The sequence below is a fragment of the Camellia sinensis genome, chromosome 2, assembly GCF_055761805.1.
Source record: "Camellia sinensis isolate YWXY chromosome 2, ASM5576180v1, whole genome shotgun sequence".
Lineage (NCBI taxonomy): Eukaryota > Viridiplantae > Streptophyta > Magnoliopsida > Ericales > Theaceae > Camellia > Camellia sinensis.
In genome coordinates this window covers 148053309-148076655 of record NC_138962.1, presented here as the reverse complement: position 1 = coordinate 148076655, position 23347 = coordinate 148053309, and the positions used below count along the sequence as shown (strand labels likewise).

The 23347-nt window shown below is 38.4% G+C and overlaps 1 pseudogene across 1 annotated transcript in view; it reads right to left on the bottom strand.

Annotated features, from left to right (window-relative positions):
- LOC114311196 (large ribosomal subunit protein uL1c-like) overlaps positions 1 to 16444 on the bottom strand; it is a 70205-nt pseudogene extending 53761 nt beyond the window's left edge. The window contains exons 1-3 of the transcript XR_014361783.1: positions 16004 to 16444; positions 4919 to 5097; positions 4763 to 4818 (exon numbers count right to left, since the gene is read on the bottom strand). The product of XR_014361783.1 is annotated as a large ribosomal subunit protein uL1c-like (transcript). The remainder of the gene's footprint in view (positions 1 to 4762; positions 4819 to 4918; positions 5098 to 16003) is intronic.
- Positions 16445 to 23347: the final 6903 nt, after the last annotated feature.

Sequence of the window (23347 nt, the reverse complement as noted above, 5' to 3'; positions counted from 1 at the left end):
TATATATATTTAAGAAATTAATTTGGCCTCGTCATCTTCAACCTTCATCAAGTTAGAACATCTCCAACCCTTCACCAATTTTTTCATCTACTTTGACTCCAAATTTGAATAAAAAGTTAGATTTGATATGAAATACTCCAATCCTTACATCAAAATCTTTTAAAAATTTCCTCTCTTATCCCAATATTTTCTTTTTATCAAATTTGATAGGGAAATGCTTCATCTTTTTTAAATTTTTTTCAAATTCAATGCTTTTTTTTTTTGTGATTTTCTACATTTAAAAGGGAAAACTAATATGATAAAAAATAAAAATAAAAATAAAATAAAATAAACATAGCCCAACCTCCCGATATATTATAAGTAATACACAGGCTTTGTTGTGATGAGATGAGGAGATTGCGACACTGTTAGCATTGATAAAAATAAAAAAATAATAATTTTGATATATTTAGTTTGGGTGATTTTTGAGGAGTGACTACCTGGCAGTTTTGATTGCTCATATTGCAGTTTATTCCTCTACCTCCTCTCTACTTCAAAGATGTATTTGTCATCTATGAAGACTACAGGAATGGGAGTGATGAAGAGATTTCGAGCATACCGCTCGAGCGAAACACTTCACTGCTCTAGCAGTAAATACAATGTCACAGAAGTTTTGCAAGTCTACAGTAAAAGTACTAGGAGTCTCACATCTACGCTCGAGTAAAGACTTGACTGCTTGAGCGGTCTTGCCTGTAAACAGGCAAGATACTGGGAGCCTTGAATCACTGCTCGAGTGACCAATTGATCGCTCGAGCAGTCTCCGAGTGTTACAATTTTCCCCCTTACGGAAATTTCATCCTGAAATTTCGTGATTCCTGTCAACAACAAAACCCAACAACCCAATGACATTCCACACCATACTAACAATAACCACAACCGTCAATAATGGAGGTTTGATAAATAATGTTTTTAAGGAGCATAGCTGCATAGGTACTACAATAGATGAGCTCTATCTCTATCCAACATGTCAATACTGATACTTTCAAGAGAATAACCTTTCTTAAACTACGGGTAGCGGGTTGGGTTGGGAGGGTGGATTGGCAAGTAAATTGCACACCCAAAATCCCAGGTTTATTCTTCTGTCCTTCTACATTTCTCTTCTTCCTACATCACTTTTGTATTGAGAATGAATTCAAGTATTACTAACTTATTAAGATTTAGCATGTCGTCCTTTAAAGGATGAAGGATTGGGACTTAGGAAACTGAGGTTTTTAAACAAAGCATTTTAGAAAATGGCTAGGGAGATATGCTGAGGAAGATAAGGGTAGTGTATACAAGTCTTTTGGGGTGAAATTATGGAAGAACTAAAGGAATAGCTGAGAAGAATTCTCCAAACATATTTACTTTTCGGTAGGAAATTTGCAAAGATGAGATTTCATGATGACTACTATATGGTAGATCCACGGACTAATAGTTCCAAATCTCTTCAAAATCACATCATATAAGGAAGCCATGGCACCAGGCAATGTTAGTGGAGTAGATGGTATAGTGGTTTGGCCTAGTTGTATAAGGCCTTACAAGAATGAGACGTTGACATGGTGGAAACATCGCCATGCTTTATCCCACTCTAGTAGATGCCAAAGGGGTAGAAGGCTTACTTTGTGGCAAGAAGTCACAAAACGTAAAAATTTTAAGGTTTGATTCTATTCTAGTAATATTCCTAGCCAATAATTGACCAAGTCCTTCCAAAAGTGTCCCTTTTCTTTTTCCCTTGATAGATATCAACATTGGAAAGAATTATGATCTTGACAATTTGGTGAAATGGGAAAGTATTCAAAGGAAATCCAAAAAAAGGTTGATAACCTATTGGCTAAAGCCTAAACCCTTATTTTGTTTTCATTATTTAGGATATACCTTACTAGAGTTGACAACTCAGAGTGATCTTCAAGTGAGGATAAGAGTTAAACATTGACGGATGGTGGGCTCCTATTAGTGGTGTGCCCTAAAAACCCCTTGTCATTTAATTAATAAAGGGAAAAGTTTTATTATATCATACTATCTTTTTTGTGCAATTGTTTACATTGTAATTCCGTACAATTAAAGTTCAAAATTTATGTCTTAAGAGTTAAAATTGAGAGACATGTACTTCTCAGTATTTTATTCTTAAAAGTTCCTAGTTATACGATTACTATTTGGAAGTTAGTAATCCAAACCAAATGGACTAGCACTGCGTTATGCTTGTTCAATTGGAAGAGGGAGTAGTCTCAAGTCACTTGTGCGGGACAATCAAATAACCATGTGTGTGCTTGTTAGAGAACAAGTGACCACCCAGGAACATATCTAGTTCACTTATATGCTATAGTTGTGTGTGCAACCCTTAGACTGAGAACATCATGATTATCCTGTGTGTGCATTGCTAAGTTTTGACAATACAATATGTTTATATTCTAACAACGAAATATGAACCTATATAGATAGGACTTAGTGAGACACCCATGAAGGCACGTGAATGTTTAAGAATTGATCCGTCACTCTCAAGTAAAGAGATAGAAAATATGTGATCTTTTAGGATATAACTTGAGAAATACCTTGGTCAAGGCAAAGTAATAATTAGAAGGGAGTTTCCAATTTCACCAATACAAGTTGATATGCATTAGATTAGACACATGATTGAGTTAGGGGTTTGACAAACCTCAATGTCCTAATGACCTTTTGAGACATTATACGATGAAAGGATTGAATGTATGGTAACTGTTAGAAGGGATCATTTTGTATATTCATAATATCTGGTATGTTCATAATATGTTGCTTGGTGTCACTCAAGATTTGTGGAAGCCCAAGGAAATGTTCCATGGGACATTTAAAATTCATAATAAATATCAAGAATTTATATTATTTCTACTACACAGATAAGTGTGAACCAAAAATTTCACACACAATAAGGACATGTAATATAATGGAATGAAAAGAGTTAATCCAAATTAAGTGTTAATCAGGGATTTAAATTAATTAAGAGTTTCGAAAAGTGGTTGAGGTCGCCGTAATGGTTGCAGTTGCGGAGTATAAAGGCCATAAAGTAATGGTTGTGGTAACCGGAACCGTGAATTTTTTAATTTTTCGCACAATTTGAAAAAAACTTACCGATACGCATATTTTTTTTAAATCAAATTTATTAGGGTTTAAAATAGATTTTGATCAAATTTTGTTAGTTTTTAAGTATAATCCAATATATTTCACATTTTTAAATCACTATAAAAGGAACTTTTTACATTTTATTTCAATAGTTAATGACTTTAAGAATAATTGATTTTAAACGTCTATAAAATTATTTTTGACCAATACCTGAACTAACTAAATAAAAAATATTTACAATTATTAAATGAAATGATTATAAAAAAATAAAAAATTGTGCCATAAACAAAAATTATTTTTGAGCTAATGATTTTTTTTAAAAGACATTTTTTTAGGCAACACTTTACAGCTAACTAAATAAAATTATTTACAATTAAGTATTTAATGAAATGATTATAAAAATAAGAATCGTGCCATATGCAAAAATTATTTTTGAGATTTTTTTTAAGACATTTTTTAGACAACACATTATAGTAACAAAATAAAAAATATTTACAATTAAATATTAAATGAAATGATTATAAAAATAAATACAACCATTGTTTATATATTTTTTATTTTACATGCTAATGTAATGAAAGAAAAATTAAAAAAAAAGAATTATAAAGAAAAAAAATTTATACAAGATTTTTTTCTTTGAACTTGAATCACTTGAGTATTCGTTATTTTTTTGTAAGAATTTTTTTTTTTGGAAAGGAAGCTATTCAGAATATTGTAACGGTGTGTAACAGGCCATTACAGTACCACTACGGCCGTTACGTAACACCGAAACAACAATTACACGTGAATTTCTGTTGCACTGCAAAAGAGGGTGTAACAGGTAACGCTTACCACCGCAACAGTTACGGAATGGCCGCAACTGTTACGTAACACCGCTTTTTGAAACCATGAGCTAATTAATGAGATTATTGCAATTAAGAGTTAATTGTGATATAACTTGTTCATTGTAACGTACTTATCAAAAAACAAAAACAAAAAAAAAAAAACATCTTTGTTATAAGATCAGGAAGATCATCAATCCTTGTGGGACAAGATAGAGTTGGTCCTCAAATATGAGAGCTATTATAAGAGCTAGCACTCCAGAGATTGACATCTGCCTCTCAGTCTCTGTAGAATACTTGTGAGCTTGACAATGCCTTTGTTATAAGACTTTTAGAGGTCGGATGCTTAAACTACTTTTGAATTGGAGTGAATTCAAAAATCAAGCAAGGAATTGAATTTTGTGTTTGAGGTATTGTTCAAACTATTTCCATGGATGTTTGTATCTATGTTTCATATATATCACAAATATAATCATTGGGGATTGAGAATCAAAATAAATTTTAAATTCCTTTATGCCTAGCCTAGGTACGCAATTTCCAACAGCTCCTCCATGCTTGTATTTGGATGGAGTAACATAGGCAATCTTTTGAAGGACTGGAATTGCCTGATGTGGCATTAAAACATGCTGATGTGAGATCCCCTTATTTGGTTAGCTGGGATTAGGGAAAATCCTCCTTCCATATTGATTTTTCTGTTTAGACAGCCTACAGGCTTGTTTTGCTTGCTAATATACATCTGCATCCTATCCTATGTACATGGTTGCACCCATTTGATGCATTTTCTTGACAGAACATTACTTATTGAGAACAGAAAAAGAAAAAGTATCTACCTTCAGTGAGAATAGCCACTCTAACCGTCTGTCCAGTTCCCTTGGGTAAATTCACCAATCACGAAAGAAATAGAATAATAGTAGAAACTAATTGTAGTCCATGAGATTGCTACCATATTTCTCATTACAATTAATCAAATGTAGGGAAAACTCATTGTTGCCCTCAGCTGTTGATCATTGTATTATGGGTCAATGTTGGGACGGAAATGTGCTTTAGCTGTTTCGACAAACTTTGTGCTTGCCATTTGCTTGAGCAATGATATTGTTGTTTTTAAGTCATACTCTTTCTTGTTTTCCCTCAATTTTTGAATTTCCAAGAATCTCTTAGACCTCCTCTAATAATCCCTACAAAAGGAGGATAAGGAGTAAGTTAAAAATGCAGCAACAACATGAATGTGAAAGTATAGGGGTAGACAACTTAAACAAACAAAAGAGGAGACAAGACCAGCAACCACAGTAACAAATATCACGTTCAGGATTCATGCAAAGCAAATTTCTGATTTACAAAGGCAATATATGTCAAGAATTTTTAAACGTGAGGTCTTCTAGCTCTTGTTCTATAACAATTTACAATTTATAATAATTTAAAACACAAGGGCTTTTAATCATTTTGAATAATTTGAGAATTCAGATAAAATTGCAGAATTATTGTTAATATTCAAGACTTGATTATATAAAAGGCATTCTTTTCAAATGAGCGTGAACTATGACATAAAAAGGTGTTCTCAAAACTTGAGAATGAACTAATACTCTACTACAACCACAACCTGTATAGCCAAAGTTAAATAAATAAATAAAGGGCAAAACCACTAGATATAGCGAAAGTTTGTAGATAATCAAAAGATGAAGAAATGAAGAAACAAAAATATGACATAGAGTCTTTTTCAGACGCTACAATGGAGGATTCTAAGGGATTGAAGTTCTCAAGTCGTCATTAAGATAAAACTCAAGCAAAAACAAGTAAATAAATGACTATAATACACCCACAATACATGGTTTCAATCTCTCATATAGGTTTCCTATAACTGAAACTGCAAAATAAACAGAAATCAAACTGATGTAGAATAAAAAAGATTAGGTGTATGTTAAATAGCTTGCTTGTTGTAGTCTATAAATAGGTGATATAATACCCATTGTACTGAGTTTTCGAAATAAAGAATATATATTGAAATTGGAGTAGAGCTTGGTTTCTCTCTCTAGCCCTTAGGGGTTTTACCCCTAATTGGGGCATTTGTCTTCTTTCTCTCAATTTGTGTAACGCCCTCAAAATAATACATAAAATCCATCACTTTAGACATGCATTGATACAAAAGAAATCAACCATTTCTATTCATCAGAGTAGTTCTTACAACAGTATTACATGTTAACAATAAAAACAAATGCCCTATAGGCTTACAGCTTTCCAAGTCAACACTTGGTTACACAAAAGAAGAGTACTAACTCTATACAAAGTAAGCCCTTGGCTTGATATACATGTAATACAAACAAAATAATCAAAAAGAGTCTTCAACTCCCATATCCATCCAAGCTATATCCTTGGAGGTGGCATGCTACCTGTACCTGAAAATAATGTCCCATATAGGGTGAGCCAACGCCCAGTAGAGATACGCTAAACACAGTATGAGCAATAACTAAGACATTAGCAAATGACAAATGTTTAATTCCCATAAATCAATTCATAACCCATTTCCATTACATGACCACTATGTCCGTGTTTCATTTCATTTTCCATTCCTATCCAATTTCCCATTTACAACAACGGCTCAGAACCTGGCCAACAATTTTCATGAGATAGTGACTCATATTAAACGTTTCTCATTACACAATAGATAAGCCTACTAGCTATATCAACATCTCAACAGATAAGCATGCAAGCTATATCCACACTTCAACAGATAAGCACATGAGCTATATCAACACTTCCATAGATAAGCATATGAGCTGTATCACCACATTATCTGACAAGCATATGAGCTGTATCAGTGGAGTCCATCCCCTATCTCCTCCCAAACAACATCCGGTTTAGAGGTCCATCCCCAATCTTCCCCTAAACCGTGGAGTACATCCCCTATCTCCTCCCAAACAACACAACGTATATACACATAGGTCATATACACAATCAACCAATACATAACGCAAATATATTCTATCAACCATCATACTATATGACACATTCAATTGATTAGTTTTAGTTTGCCTAATCATCATGCATTGCCTACAACAATCATAACTACCCTCCACCGGTAGCCCAAAGCAATTATTTCTAAACAGATAATAAAAGCTCCAACAGATAAAATATCAATGTTTCCAAAAGTGAGCGATTTATAAATCCAACTCCACCATTTCACAACATAATGAGCCAATTTCATTATTTCCAACTCAATTCCATAAGTCCACAATTTTTCCAAATTAATTATACCAATTAATTTATACAACAAATTAGGGTTTTCTACCCCATTTCCCAATATTGACCCAATGGCCTATATATCAACAACCAACAACAATATCATTATTTTGAAACCCAAAATACATATTTTTGAATCAAAATAACAAAACCCCCTTTTCAACATTTTCAAACCCTAACTTCCCAAAATCAACCATTTAACAAAATACCAAAATATCTAGGTCAAAACCCATAGTAGTGAGTAGGAATCCCTACCTCAAAAGATGACACCCAACGAAGAAGATGACAAAAATGAAGTTGCTCCAAATCACAAGTTTCTCAGATCAAAATGTAGCCCTCGACGATCAACCCAACTTTTACAAAGGCCAAAGGTGAGGAAACAACTCCTACTAGATCAATACTTAGAGAGAAGTTTGAGTTTTAGAGTGAGGTGCTCTCTAATGGCTTTTTCGGAAAAGTAAGAGAGAGAAAGAATGAGAAAAAGTGATTTAAAAATGCCCCACAGCCAACTGATATACGACATTCCCGCTCGAGCGGAAAACACAATGCTCGAGCGTCAAGAACAAAAACTAGGTCCGCTCGAGCGCAAAAATGCCCACTCGAGCGCCAAGACGCAAGAATAAAGTGCATCCGCTCGAGCGCGAAAACCAGTCCGCTCGAGCGTAGATTTTCCCCTCCCAGAACTTACACCAAAACTGTACTACCCGCTCGAGCGTGACCCGCTCGAGCGCAGGAAACCCGCTCGAGCATAGAAATCACACCTGCAGAAGTTTTGCAGGGACACGAAATACTGGGAGTGTGCAATCTCCGCTCGAGCGCCAAACGACCCGCTCGAGCGGAACGACCAAAAACCTGGCGACAAGGATTTAGACCAAGGCTCGACCTACCTGCTCGAAACATGCCCAACACATCCTAAAACTCAACATAAGGAATTAAAGGATGACAACTAGGTATACAACCACCAACTTCATGGAACCAAAGTCCGGAACACAACAATTACAGAAAGGGAAAACCGGGATCGCTATAACCTTCCCCCCTTAAGGAATTTCGCCCCCGAAATTAAACACAAGTTTTTCAAAAACAGGTTTTCTTCATTTATAACAATATTACAACATAATATTGAACATTCCGACTCCTTACCGGTCAATCCCCTCTCTTTTCAAGAGGCATTTCTCATTATACATAACAACCTGCATTATCAACATGCATTCCTCTGAAATTTACCAATTCCAAGTCATTTTCAATGCCAAAATATGTTTTTGCATTTCTAAACATCATTAACATATACAATGTTAAAATCAACTTCCATCATAAGGCAAGTTCTACGGCATACTTCCATAAATCAAAACATATACCATGTTTTACAACTTAAGACATATATAATGCTCTTAAAGTTTCACAATATTACAGAATTTCAATACATGATTACACATCAACAAAAAAATTCGGATAATTCTCACGGACATCCGCCTCACGTTCCCAAGTGGCTTCCTCCACTCCGTGATGCTTCCACAAAACCTTCACCAAGGGAATGGTCTTGCCACGCAGGACTTGATCCCGCCTATCCAAGACCCAAACCGGTCCCTCTTCATATGAGGCATCCTCATCTACCTCTAAGTCGGTCCAATCTAACACATGGGACGGATCCGGCTCATACTTCCGAAGCATACTCACATGAAACACGTCATGCACTCCGGACAACTGCGGTGGCAAAGCTAAACGATAAGCAACCTCCTCAATCCTCTCAAGGATCTCAAAGGGACCGATAAACCGAGGGGATAACTTCCCACTCTTCCCAAACCTCATCAAACCTCGCCTAGGTGATATCTTTAGAAAGACATGGTCACCTATCTCAAAAGCCAAAGGCCTCCTCCTACGGTCGGCATAACTCTTTTGGCGACTCTGGGCTGTAACAAGCCTCCTACGGATAAGCTCAACTTTCTCCGTTGTCTCCCTAACCAACTCCGGACCCAACAAAGGTGCATCACCCACCTCGGCCCAACAAACTGGAGACCTACACGGTTGGCCATACAGGGCCTCAAACGGTGCCATATCGATACTCGACTGAAAACTGTTGTTGTAGGCAAACTCCACCAAGGGCAAGTGCCTCTCCCACGTCCCACTAAAGTCAAGGACACAACCTCGAAGCATATCCTCAAGGATCTAAATAGTACGCTTGGATTGCCCGTCAGTCTGAGGGTGATAAGCCGTACTAAATGTCAACTTAGTGCCCAAGGCACTCTGCAAACTCTGCCACAACCTAGCAGTAAAATGAGGATCTTTATCTGAGATGATCGTCACTAGGACCCCGTGCAATCTCACTATGTCCCGAATATACAAGTCGGCAAGATGATCTACCGAATCTCTCACGCGCATAGGAATAAAGTGCGCCGACTTAGTCAACCGGTCTACAACCACCCAAATAGCATCACTACACCGTTGAGTCCTCGAAAGACCTACAACGAAGTCTATAGTGACATGCTCCCACTTCCACTCGGCAATAGGCAAGGGTTGCAACAAACCCGCTGGCCTCTGATGCTCAGCCTTCACTTGCTGACAAGTAAGGTACTTAGACACGAAAACTGCCACATCCCACTTCATACCCCACCACCAAAACTGGCGACCCAAATCACGATACATCATAGTGCCTCCGGGATGCACCGCAAGGCGTGAATGATGAAACTCTCGGAGTACTTCCTCTCGGCAAGACTCCGGCACAAACAAACGGTCTCGGTATCTCACACTCAGGTCAGGATACACCGTCAAACCCTTCTCAACCTTCCCACTGGAGATCTTCTCTCGGAGGGATTCTACCTCAAGGTCACCTCTCTGTGTCTCTAACACTCGAGCCACGAGTGTAGGCTGCGCAACAACAGAAAACAAGGCCGCAGCCTCAACAGATTCGCCCAGAAGCAAATCAAACTCGCCAAGTGCTCCCAACATTTCCCACTCCCGGATGGCTATACAAGCTACATCACTAATGGATTTTCTGCTAAGGGCATCGGCCACAACATTGGCCTTTCGCGGGTGATAGTGCAACTCGAAGTCGTAGTCCTCAATGAACTCCATCCACCTTCACTGCCTCAAATTCAAGTCCCTTTGTGTAAACAGGTACTTCAAACTCTTATGGTCCGAGAACACCTCGAACCTCTCACCATAAAGGTAGTGCCACCAAATCTTTAAGGCAAAAATCACAGCTGCTAACTCAAGGTCGTGTGTAGGGTAATTCTTCTCATGAATTTTCAACTGATGTGAGCCATAAACTACCACTTTCCCCTCTTGCATCAACACACAACCCAAACCCTCTCGTGAGGCATCACAATAAACTGCATAACCCAACCCTCTCTCCGGAATAATCAAAACCGGAGCGGTGGTCAATCTAACCTTCAACTCTTGGAACGACTTTTCACAAGCCTCACTCCACACAAACTTGACCCCTTTCCGCGTCAATCTAGTCAACGGCGAAGCTAGCCTGGAGAAATCTTTCACAAACCGGCAGTAATACCCAGCTAATCCCAGAAAATTGCGGATCTCAAAAACACTCTTAGGCTGTGCCCAATCTTGCACTGCCTGAACCTTGGATGTATCAACAGACACCCCTTCCCTGGATACCACATGGCCTAAGAATTTGACCTCTCCTAGCCAGAACTCACACTTCCCAAACTTGGCGTACAGCCTATGGGCTCTAAGCAACTCAAGCACTACTCTCAAGTGTTCCTCGTGCTCTTCCTCAGAAGGTGAATAAATCAGAATGTCGTCCACGGAAATGACCAGAAAGCGATCTAAGAATTCCCGGAAGATCCGGTTCATCAAGTCCATAAAGACTGCCGGTGCATTGGTAAGCCCAAATGGCATCACCAGAAACTCATAATGGCCATACCGCGTACGGCATGCCGTCTTCGGAATATCCTCCTCCCTGACCCTCAACTGGTGGTAACCCGATCTCAAGTTTATCTTAGAGAAACAACGGGAACCCTTCAACTGGTCAAACAAATCATCTATACGAGGCATAGGGTACTTATTCTTGACCGTAGCCCGATTCAACTTCCGGTAGTCGATACACAATCTCAAGGTACCATCTTTCTTTTTAACAAAGAGGGTCGGTGCTCCCCACGGTGAAACACTAGGGCGAACAAAGCCCTTATCTAGCAATTCCTGGAGCTGAATCTTCAACTCGCTCAACTCGGCTGGGGCAAAACGATAAGGTGCCATAGAAATCAGCGCCGTGCCAGGCACTAAATCAATAGAGAACTCTATCTCTCGGTGAGGTGGCAAACTAACGAGGTCCTCGAGAAAGACATCCGAATACTCACAAACCACTCTCGGGAACACAGTCTGGGTCTCATCACACTCACCACTCATGAAGCTAGCAAGTAGACCACTAAGCTCACTCCACCCTCGCGGATCATACATCGGCGGTAATACACTACCAACCCGATCCTCCAAGAAATGGAAACACTCCCCGCTCAGACCCTCTGGCGGTAGCAATCAATAACAGCCCGGTATGACGATAGCCAATCCATACCCAAAATAACATCAAAACCCTTCATGGGCATAACCACAAAAGGAAAAGGAAGCCTACGGTCGACGACCTCTATATCACAACCTCTACATCCGTGTTTCAAAATCAGTTCACCCCCAACAGGTGATACAACACAAATAGGAGATGCTAACAGTGCCAACTCCAACTCCAACACAGATGCAAATGCAGCAAATACAAAAGAATGAGACTCACGCATATCAATCAACACATTAGCAACCGAGTTGCAAAACAGAAAGGTACCTCTCACAACTGATGGAGCCGGTACTAGGTCCTGCGCGGTAACACCTTACACGCGCCCTGTAGGCCCCTGATCCACCTGCTCTCCTCTAGGAGCAAAAGACTGCTGCACAGACTGGGACGACGAAGCTCCCGAATTGGCCCTCGAGGCCTGCACAGACTGAGCTGGCTGATAACTCTACGTCTGCCTAGAACCAGACGCTCCCGAAGTGGCACTCAACTGTGGGCAAAACCTCTTCAGGTGCCCAGGCTAACCACACTGATAACAAGACAAAGGCTGGCCCCTGCCCTGACTCTGGCCCTGAGGTCTAGCTGAAGAAGAAGCAGCTTGCTGACCCCCTCCCTTCTGCGGGCAAACTGAAGACTTGTGACCCAGCTGGTCACACGCAAAACAAGTCAAGCCTCCCTGACTACCTCTCCCAGAGCCCGCACTCGGTACTGGAAAGGTCGATCTAGCCAAACCACCCTAAGACTGCTGAGGGTTAGAACCCATCTGTCTCCTGCCGTCACCCTGACCATCTTGGCTCCTCTTGGAGCCTCTCTGCCCTTCATCCTCCTCCTGCATCATAATCTCCATATGAGCTGCAGTATCAACCAAACGTCTGTACTCCCGGATAAAGGACCCTCCAACTCTCAGCTTGAGTCCATGCCTCAACTTCCGCTCAAACTCAAAGCAACGACGTTCCTCGGACGCCACAAGTTCAGGTGCAAATCTGGACAAGCTAGTAAAAGTAGTCTCAAACTCGGCCACTGACAAACCCTGCTGTTTAAGCTGGCAAAACTGTTCCCTCAGCTTCTCCCTAGCAGCTAAAGACAAGAACTTCTCCTGGAAAGCACTCACAAACGCCTCCCGTGCACTACTAACACGGCCCTTCTCGTACTTCCACCACTGACCCGCATCTCCCTTCAGTTGGAAGGATGCCCAGGTCACCTTTAAAGCTCCGTCCTCGATACCAAGCATCTCGAGCGTCTTCTCCATCTGTTCCAACCACTCGTCAGCCTTAAGTGGCTCCTTTGGATCCCTAACAAATTCGTCTGGGTTAGACCGGAAGAACTCCCTCTTCAAGAAAGAAGGTCCTGCCTCAGCAACTTGATTCTCAGCTTTGAGAGTACCCAAAGCTCCCGCTATCTCTCGGGCCAAGGCACCCATAGCCTACTGACTCGCTGGCTCGGCCATGTTGGCCTGACCAACTCCCTCATGCATTGCCGGAACGTCATCCGGTAAAGGCATCTCCTGCCTACCCCGCCTACCACGCCCTCGTCCTGACATCCTAATAAAGGTAACCAAGACTATTAGCACATTCACAAATGTGCCGAAGCTATAACACTCACGTCTTAATGCATGGACAACTGTAATTCACTCCACATAAGCACATAAACACATAAGCACTTACGAATTTCATTTCCGGATAATGATAGTCCCGAGGCGTTATTAGAGTTCCGGTTAGAAACAGCATTGATCAAGTGTTTTTCCAACAAGACTCCCAAAAACCCATGGATCCAATCAACATCCTAGAAACTACATTCCATACCCACATAGTCACATAAGCATGTTATCAATTAAACACATAACATTAAACCTAAGTCTCTAATCAAGCGAGACAAACCCATTGTAATACTAATCACTTCCCACGTGCCCAAAGTATTTGAACCCGGTATGCTCTGATACCAAGTTGTAATGCCCTCAAAATAATACATAAAATCCATCACTTTAGACATGCATTGATACAAAAGAAATCAACCATTTCTATTCATCAGAGTAGTTCTTACAACAGTATTACATGTTAACAACAAAAGCAAATGCCCTACATGCTTACAGCTTTCCAAGTCAACAATTGGTTACACAAAAGAAGAGTACTAACTCTATACAAAGTAAGCCCTTGGCTTGATATACATGTAATACAAACAAAATAATCAAAAAGAGTTTTCAACTCCCATATCCATCCAAGCTATGTCCTTGGAGGTGGCATGCTACCTGTACCTGAAAATAATGTCCCATATAGGGTGAGCCAACGCCCAGTAGAGATATGCTAAACACAGTATGAGCAATAACTAAGACATTAGCAAATGATAAATGTTTAATTCCCATAAGTCAATTCATAACCCATTTCCATTACATGACCACTATGTCCATATTTCATTTCATTTTCCATTCCTATCCAATTTCCCATTTACAACAACGGCTCAGAACCTGACCAACAATTTTCATGAGACAATGACTCATATTAAAAGTTTCTCATTACACAATAGATAAGCCTACTAGCTATATCAACATCTCAACAGATAAGCATACAAGCTATATCCACACTTCTATCTCAACACTTCCATAGATAAGCATATGAGCTGTATCACCACATTATCTGACAAGCATATGAGCTGTATCAGTGGAGTCCATCCCCTATCTTCCCCTAAACCGTGGAGTACATCCCCTATCTCCTCCCAAACAACACAACGTATATACACATAGGTCATATACACAATCAACCAATACATAACGCAAATGTATTCTATCAACCATCATACTATATGACACATTCAATTGATTAGTTTTAGTTTGCCTAATCATCATGCATTGCCTACAACAATCATAACTACCCTCCACCGGTAGCCCAAAGCAATTATTTCTAAACAGATAATAAAAGCTCCAACAGATAAAATATCAATGTTTCCAAAAGTGAGCGATTTATAAATCCAACTCCACCATTTCACAACATAATGAGCCAATTTCATTATTTCCAACTCAATTCCATAAGTCCACAATTTTTCCAAATTAATTATACCAATTAATTTATACAACAAATTAGGGTTTTCTACCCCATTTCCCAATATTGACCCAATGGCCTATATATCAACAACCAACAACAATATCATTATTTTGAAACCCAAAATACATATTTTTGAATCAAAATAACAAAACCCCCTTTTCAACATTTTCAAACCCTAACTTCCCAAAATCAACCATTTAACAAAATACCAAAATATCTAGGTCAAAACCCATAGTAGTGAGTAGGAATCCCTACCTCAAAAGATGACACCCAACGAAGAAGATGACAAAAATGAAGTTGCTCCAAATCACAAGTTTCTCGGATCAAAATGTAGCCCTCGACGATCAACCCAACTTTTACAAAGGCCAAAGGTGAGGAAACAACTCCTGCTAGATCAATACTTAGAGAGAAGTTTGAGTTTTAGAGTGAGGTGCTCTCTAATGGCTTTTCGGAAAAGTAAGAGAGAGAAAGAATGAGAAAAAGTGATTTAAAAATGCCCCACAGCCAACTGATATACGACATTCCCGCTCGAGCGGAAAACACAATCCTCGAGCGCAAAAATGCCCACTCGAGCGCCAAGACACAAGAATAAAGTGCATCCGCTCAAGCGCGAAAACCAATCCGCTCGAGCGTAGATTTCCCCCTCCCCGAACTTACACCAAAACTGTACTACCTGCTCAAGCGCCAACAAGCCCGCTCGAGCGCGACCCGCTCGAGCGTAGGAAACCCGCTCGAGCGTAGAAATCACACCTGTAGAAGTTTTACAGGGACACGAAATACTGGGAGTGTCCAATCTCCGCTCGAGCGCCAAACGACCCACTCGAGCGGAACGACCAAAAACCTGGTGATAAGGATTTAGACCAAGGCTCAACCTACCTGCTCGAAACATGCCCAACACATCCTAAAACTCAACATAAGGAATTAAAGGATGACAACTAGGTATACAACCACCAACTTCACGGAACCAAAGTCCGGAACACAACAATTACAGAAAGGGAAAATCGGGATCGCTATAATTTGATTCTTGATTTGCATTTGGATTGCATCACAAACAAAATTCAATATGTAATTCACTACACACATCCACAATCCAAGAAAAACAAAATAAAAACCAATTAAAGTAGATCTTAATTAGCACAATCTATCCCCAACTCAATTAAAAGATTCTTGAAACTAAAATTTTTACAATCATAGTTAAAATAAATGTGAAAATCAAAGAAACCCAACAAATTAAATCACTAATGTGTCCACAATTGAAGAGAAAGGGAAATAAGGAATGAGATTACACATACTCTGTCACTCTTGAGAGGCAATGCAGCTTTGCCTTTCTTGGGCTTAGTTAGGGTAACAACAACACCACTTTCCACAACACCCTCAACACCCTCTTAGAGTTGTTCAGTTTCTTCTGCTAGCTCTGCTTCAGTAGACAAAGTGGCCACAACAACTGGGGAATTGGGTGAAGAAACATCAATCCAATTGTTGGATTTTATGTGTGTGAAATGTAAGACAAGTGAGTAGAGAGAAAAAGTGTTGGAGAAGTTGAAGAAGCATGGTTTGAGTTTGAAGGAGAGAGAGTGGGTGAGGTGCTGGGGGAGAAGAGATGAAGCGCCGTGGGATAGCATGAGAGTGGAGGGAGTTGCAGAGGAGGCCATTTTTGTTAGTCCAACTGCTTTCTCTCCGTCTCTGTCTAAAAGATGATAACGTTAGGGATAGGTTGTGCACGCATAGTTTTTTTTTTTTTTAATTAATACCCTTATGAGAATTTTTTATTAGAAAATTTATTAATAAATCCTATTTTCATGACCTATCAGCCATTTAGTTCTGTAAATATTTTTATAATTTATGTCTTATTTTACATTAAAATCTCTCAAATAATATATACTCATATTTGAAAACGTAATAAGATAATAATACACATATTAAAATAAGTCTCATTGTTACATTTTAAAAATGACACATTTTGTCGAAAAGTTTAATAAAATAATAATGCATAAATATCTCATTGTCACATTTTGAAAAGAATGACATATGTGGAAAAAGTTTAATAAGACAATAGTAGACACATTAGAATGATGTTCCATTGTCACATTTTAAGAATAGTATATTTGACAAAAGTTTAATAAGACAACAATGCACAAATGTTCTATTATTACATTTTAAGAAGAATGACATATTTAACAAAAGTTTAATAAGACAAATAATGTATACATTAGAATGATGTCACATTGTCACATTTTAAAAATGACACATTTGAGAAAAAATTTAATAAGACAATAATACATAAATAAAGCCTATTCACATTTGGAATATTCAAAAAATATAGTGAAAAGATCTCATGTGTACCTTTTCAAATTCAATGGGACTTAATAGTTTACAAGAAAATTTGGTACATACTTTATGGGATGACACTTCTAAATAAATTTCCCCTTCTTTTTTTTTAATATAATTAATTAAAAAAATAAAAGTTTTAATTTTTTTTCATAATTTAGTAGTTTTTTTAAAAAAAAAATTAGATGCACCTAACAAGTAAATTTTTGTGAAGAAAATTTTTTAAAAAAACATTAGAGGTGAAAAAAAAATTTGGTATATTTTCATATTTTTTGTCTTTAGGAATTCTTTTATTTTATTTTTCATAAATATTTAATTTTCAGATACATCTAAATTAGATATACTTACAAAGTAAAAAAATTTAGGGTGATGCACCATTAAATCCCAAATCTCTAACTTTTGATCCATTCAGTCCTAACTTTTATCTTATGAGCCAATAAGTCCTATTCTAGTGCTAATAATAGATTGATCCATTTTTTAGAGCATGTTGCACCAGCTAATAGGGGTAAATGTGGGTTTTGGTGATGTGTAATTTACGTCTCTGCCCAAAAGCTTACTGTAGAGATTTTTGGTTTCCTTCCTAACTGATCGGAACGGAAGAGACAGATATGGAAATTTCTGAGTTTCCAATGTCAGTGGGAAGATGATATGTTGACGCTTGATTCTGTATCTCTAGTTTTCTATGTTGTGTAACGCTTGATTTGTGAACCTAATATGGTATGTTTCTATTTGATTACAGTTTCGTAATGTTAGAAATTCTAGCGTAATGTTGTCGGATGTTAATGGTAGGGGTGGGGTGCTGTGATTTCCCTAAAGGTTATGGTTGTGTAATGCCTATTTCCTTTGTGATTCTTGTTGTTGGCAATTGGTGGGTTGGAATACGTTTGCGGTTTTGGGCCATATGAAGTTGTTATGGTGTGTTTGGTATAACTGTAATGTTAGGGGTAGTTGTGGTGTTGATTCTGGTATTGTGTCATAGCAGGGTGTCATTTCCCCTGTTTTTCTAGTTGTATGTTAGTTAGTGGTGATGTGGATTGTGAATGGGTTATTCGATAGTTGGGCTGTGATGCTAGTAACATACATGTTAACAAATTCAATTGCTATGGTTATATTTTATACGTTGGGATCTGTCTGTCGTGTTGTGTTGTAATATGGTTGGGGCAAATATGTGGTGGTGTTGTTGAGGTTGGTGTTCATATGTAGTCATCTCGATGCGTGATTTTGTAAGTTTATATGTTCGTGTGTGATTAATTGAACGGCATAAGTGCAACATCAACCAGAAGAATTGTACCTGCTGAAACAAATGCCATTTGGAATAAGCCATTTGAAGGAAGCCCTTATCATTGAAATGAGGCTCTGAAGTTTGAAAATTTTGGGATAAGTTTGTTGGCTTGACGTTGGGAAAGTAATTGACATACATATATTTGTGTGCAATGTAGGTAATTGGTGAAACACATGCACATTTTCCAAACTGAGGATCCTCATTTCAATGTTAAATGATTGACATGAATCGCTTATTTCAAAATACGTACGTTTGAATGAGTTAACAATTTTGTGGTTGATGTTATAGGAATGTCATTCGATTAATTGTACGCTAACAACTAAAATGGAAAAAATCACACTCTAATATGTATATATGCTCATTGTAGATATGCCTTGAAACTCATGTACAAGTAAGCAATTAACATTGAAACGGGAATTATGAGATGAACAAACGAAAGTCAGACCTAAGTGGTCGAAATACTTGAAGTGCTTATTCTATTCTTTCGAAATAACTTGCTATGAATGTTAGTAGATGCAATGGTAGTTCCTTTGGGTGTGTTGTTATGTGGCAATGGTAGTCCCTTTGGTACTGGGTGTGGTTATGGTAATGGCGATGTGGAATATTAATAATCAATGTGCTGTGTAATATGTGATATGAATGACATTCATCCTAATGAAATGCAGTAACAGTGTGATATGTTGAATCTGAAGGGTTGTTGTGGTCTTAACTAGTTGTGTGATGTTGTTGACGTCCCTTGTGGTTTGTATGTCTCTTAATGATATATTGTGTGTAACACCCCCAAAATATTACAATAAAGATAACTCATATGCGGAATAAATATGAAAAACAACATACTTTCATGTATCAGAGTTCACTGTTTAACAAACAATTAAATGCCTTGTTGGCTTTCATCTTTCCAAGACATTGCTTGGTTACACAAATTGAGTCTCACTCATTACATCTTAAGCCCTTGGCTTTACAAATAACAAACATGCACACATAAAGCATAAATAGGAAACTCTTGCTTCCCAAGAGTCCATCTATGCTATTGCCTTGGAGGTAACACCTCACCTGCACCTGAAAAATGATATTCCCGTATAGGGTGAGCTAACAGCCCAGTAGAAATAATCTAACACAATTTATAAAGTTTAGCAAAGGTATAAATACCACGTATATAAACAATACCGATATGGAAGCATCCAAAAGGCCTACATATCCATATGCCACTGAGGCCAATCTTATCCCATGTTCCATCTATTCATTTGCAGTTCATATACACTACTCAATTCATGAGTTAAATTCATTATCTTTTAACAACCAAATGAGACTACAACTTAATGGTTTTCCAATTATACAAAACACACATAAACACTTCAAATCTGCCATTTTACGAAAATTTCGTCCACGGGAATCGGCACCCATGTATGTTTTCTCAAATATGCCATTTTACGAATATTTCATCCGCGGGAATCGGCACCCATGTATGTTTTCTCAAATATGCCATTTTACGGATATTTCGTCCGCAGGAATCGGCACCCATGTATATACATGATTTTCTCAAATATGTCATTTTACGGATATTTCGTCCGCGGAAATCAGCACGCATGTATGTTTTCTCAAATATGCCATTTTACAGATATTTTGTCCGCGGGAATCGGCACCCATGTATATATATATAATTTTCGGGTCTTTCACCCAAGACACTCCGGCCAACTTGCTTTAAATGGAGTCCATCCCCTTTCTCCTCCCTAACAAATATACATACGCAATGTATTTATAAACAAAATCATATGTGGAGTGCATCCCCTATCTCTTCCCAATAAACATACATATACAATGTATTTAAACACATTATCATATACAATGATCAATTATAGCACATATTAAATGTGTTAATCCGACCGTCATATTCAATGACATAATTCAGTTGATTAGTTTCAATTTACCTAATCATCATGCAGTTCTACAATAATCATGGCTATCCTCCACCGATAGTCCAAAACAATTATCACTAAACAGGTAAATAAATCTATCAACAGATAAATTATTACATCTTCCATAGGCGAGTGATTTATCAATCCAACTACACCATTCAATTACATTTCTACCCAATTCCATCATTTCCAATCCAATTATATATTCCCATAATTAATTTCATTATTTTGACAAACAATTCATTTAATCCCAATTAGGACATTTTTCCCTCTTTCTCAAATAACAACCCCAAAACTCAATTTCATCAATTATACATAAATAATCCCATTTCAAAACCCCATATGCACAATAGAGTCCAAAACCGAGAAACCCCTCTTTTATAATTTCAAATCCAAATCTTAGGTTTGTCCATACCACAACCAAATCTCATCATCTATACACAATAGCAAATAACTAAGCTAAAAGCCATATTAGAGTATAGAAAATCCCTACCTCAAGCCAAGTAGAGGAAGCAGGCAACTCCAATTTTCGACTTTGTTGGATTTTGATCTCCACCGGTTAAAATGCTCCTCTTGAGATGCTCATCAATTTTATAGCGATCCCGAGTTTTCCCTTGTGATACAGTGATCCGGACATGTGTCCGTGGATGTTGGTAGTTGGTTACTATCGTGTTTACATTCCTTTTACTTCATATTTGAGTTATAGGATGTGTTGGGCAGGTTTGTTACAGGTTGGTTGTGCTTGGAAACCAAGTGTTGCTGCCCAGAATTTTGGACCTTCGCTCGAGCGAGGAGTTGGTCGCTCGAGCGAGAGTTGAGTTTGTCTGGTGGGTCGAGCCAGAGTGGCTCGCTCGAGCGAGCGGTTGCACCTGGTTCTGGACCTGAGAGTTGTAGTTTCTGGCTCGAGCGAGATTGTCGTGGCTCGAGCGGTCTGGGTTTTTATTCGCTCGAGCGAGTGTTTATTGGCTCGAGCGAGAGTTTTCTGTGTCTGGTCGCTCGAGCGACGAAGGCTTCGCTCGAGCGAGCCTGTTTTATATCAGCGGACAGCAGCGTCTAAAACATCACTTTTTCAGTCCCTTTCTTTGATTAAACCCTAAATCCGAGACCCTCTCACTCTAAACTTACACTCTCTCTAAGATTTCATCTCCCTAGAGTGTGAATCTAGCCTAGGGCCTTTGTTAAAAAGATAGAGGGTGTTGAGAGCTTCGTTTTAATCTGAAAAAGTTGAGATTTGGAGCAAGTTGATCTTCGGGCCTTCATCTCCTTTGTGGCTTAAACTTTGAGGTAGGGATAACCTACTCCTCTCTATGGGTTTTGTCTTTAAATTTTGGTATTTTGAGATGTTGGGCTTGGTTTGGTAATTTTGTGAAAGTTTGGGGCTTTTGTGTAATTTTACAAAAGTTGGGGTTTTATTCATAATAAACCTAGATGCATGTTTGGCATAGAAAAATGGAATGATTGTTGAATCATTGATGAAAATGGGACCTAAGGGTTGAAATGGTAATTATGGAAAATGGCCTAATTACGTTGTTTAATTAATTGAGATAATTAATTGAGAAGAATGAAGAAATGAATGTTGATTGAATATCCATTGTGCATTTATTTTCTGTTTAGAGATAACTGCTTTGGGCTATCGGTGGAGAATAGTCGTAATTGTTGTAGACAATGCATGTTGATTAGGCAAACTGAAACTAATCAATGGAATGTGTCATGGAACTTGACAGTTGATAGAATACATTAATTGTTTGTATTGTGTGATTGTATATAGAACCAATGTGTTTATATACGTTATGTGTAGAGGAGGAGATAGGGGATGTACTCCGCGGTTTAGGGGAAGATAGGGGATGTACCTCTAAACCGGATAGGTATTTGGAGGAGATAGGGGATGAACTCCGTAGACAGAGCTCATATGCTTGTCTAGAGAAGTGAAGATAGAGCTCATATGCTTATCTTTGTGAAGTGTGGATACAGCTTGTATGCTTATCTGTGGATATTGTTGATATACATATCTGTTGTAGAATGTGGATACAGCTTGTATGCTTATCTGTGGATATTGTTGATACACATATCTGTTGAGAATGTGAGATATAGTTTTTATACATATCTGTGGAAATGATGATAGAGCTAGCATGCTTATTTGTTGAAAAAGGGAAAATGAAAAGTAATTGGGACTTGTAAGTCGTTGACATAAATATGTAATTTATGTGATTGTATCAGTGTTGACCAACTATCAATTGCTAATGTTTTAGTCATTGTCCATGGTTGGTTTAGTGTATTTCTACTGGGCTGTGGCTCACCCTATATGGGAATATCATTTTCAGGTACAGGAAGCATGCCACCTCCAAGGACATAGCTGGGAGGCTAGTGGCGGGCATAGTTTTGTCGTTTTACTTTTGATGTATTACATGTAATTTCAAGCCAAGGGCTTAATGTGTAAACGAGTTAGAACTCTTTGTTGTATCCAAGTGTTAACTTGGAAAGCTGTAAGCCCGTAGGGCATTTTGTTATGAGGTTAACATGCAATACTTATGTAATGGAACTCTAATGAATGAAAGAATGTGGTTAGTTTATATATCAACGCATGTCTTATTTGATGGGTTTAATGTTATTATTTTGAGGGCGTTACAACTTGGTATCAGAGCGTACCGGGTTCGAACACTTTGGGTACGTGGGAAGTGATTAGGATCACAATGGGTTTGTCTCGCTTGATAGAGACTTAAATGTGGTATCATATGCTATGTGCTTAAGTGATAACATGCTTATGTGACTATGTGGGTATGGGATTTAATTTTTGGGATGTTGATTGGATCCTTGAGTTTCTGGGAGTCTTGTTGGAAAAGCACTTGATCAACGCTGTTTCTAACCGGAACTCTAGTAACGCCTCGGGACTATCATTATCCGGAAATGAAATTCGTAAGTGCTTATGTGTTTATGTGCTTATGTGGAGTGAATTACACTTGTCCATGCATTAGGACGTGAGTGTTTAGTTTCGGTACACCTATGAATGTGCTAATGTTCTGTGTTGCCTCTATTAGGATGTCAGGACGAGGAAGAGGTGCTAGGCGTGGTAGACCTGCGAGGCAGGAAGTACCGTTACCTGGTGAGATTCC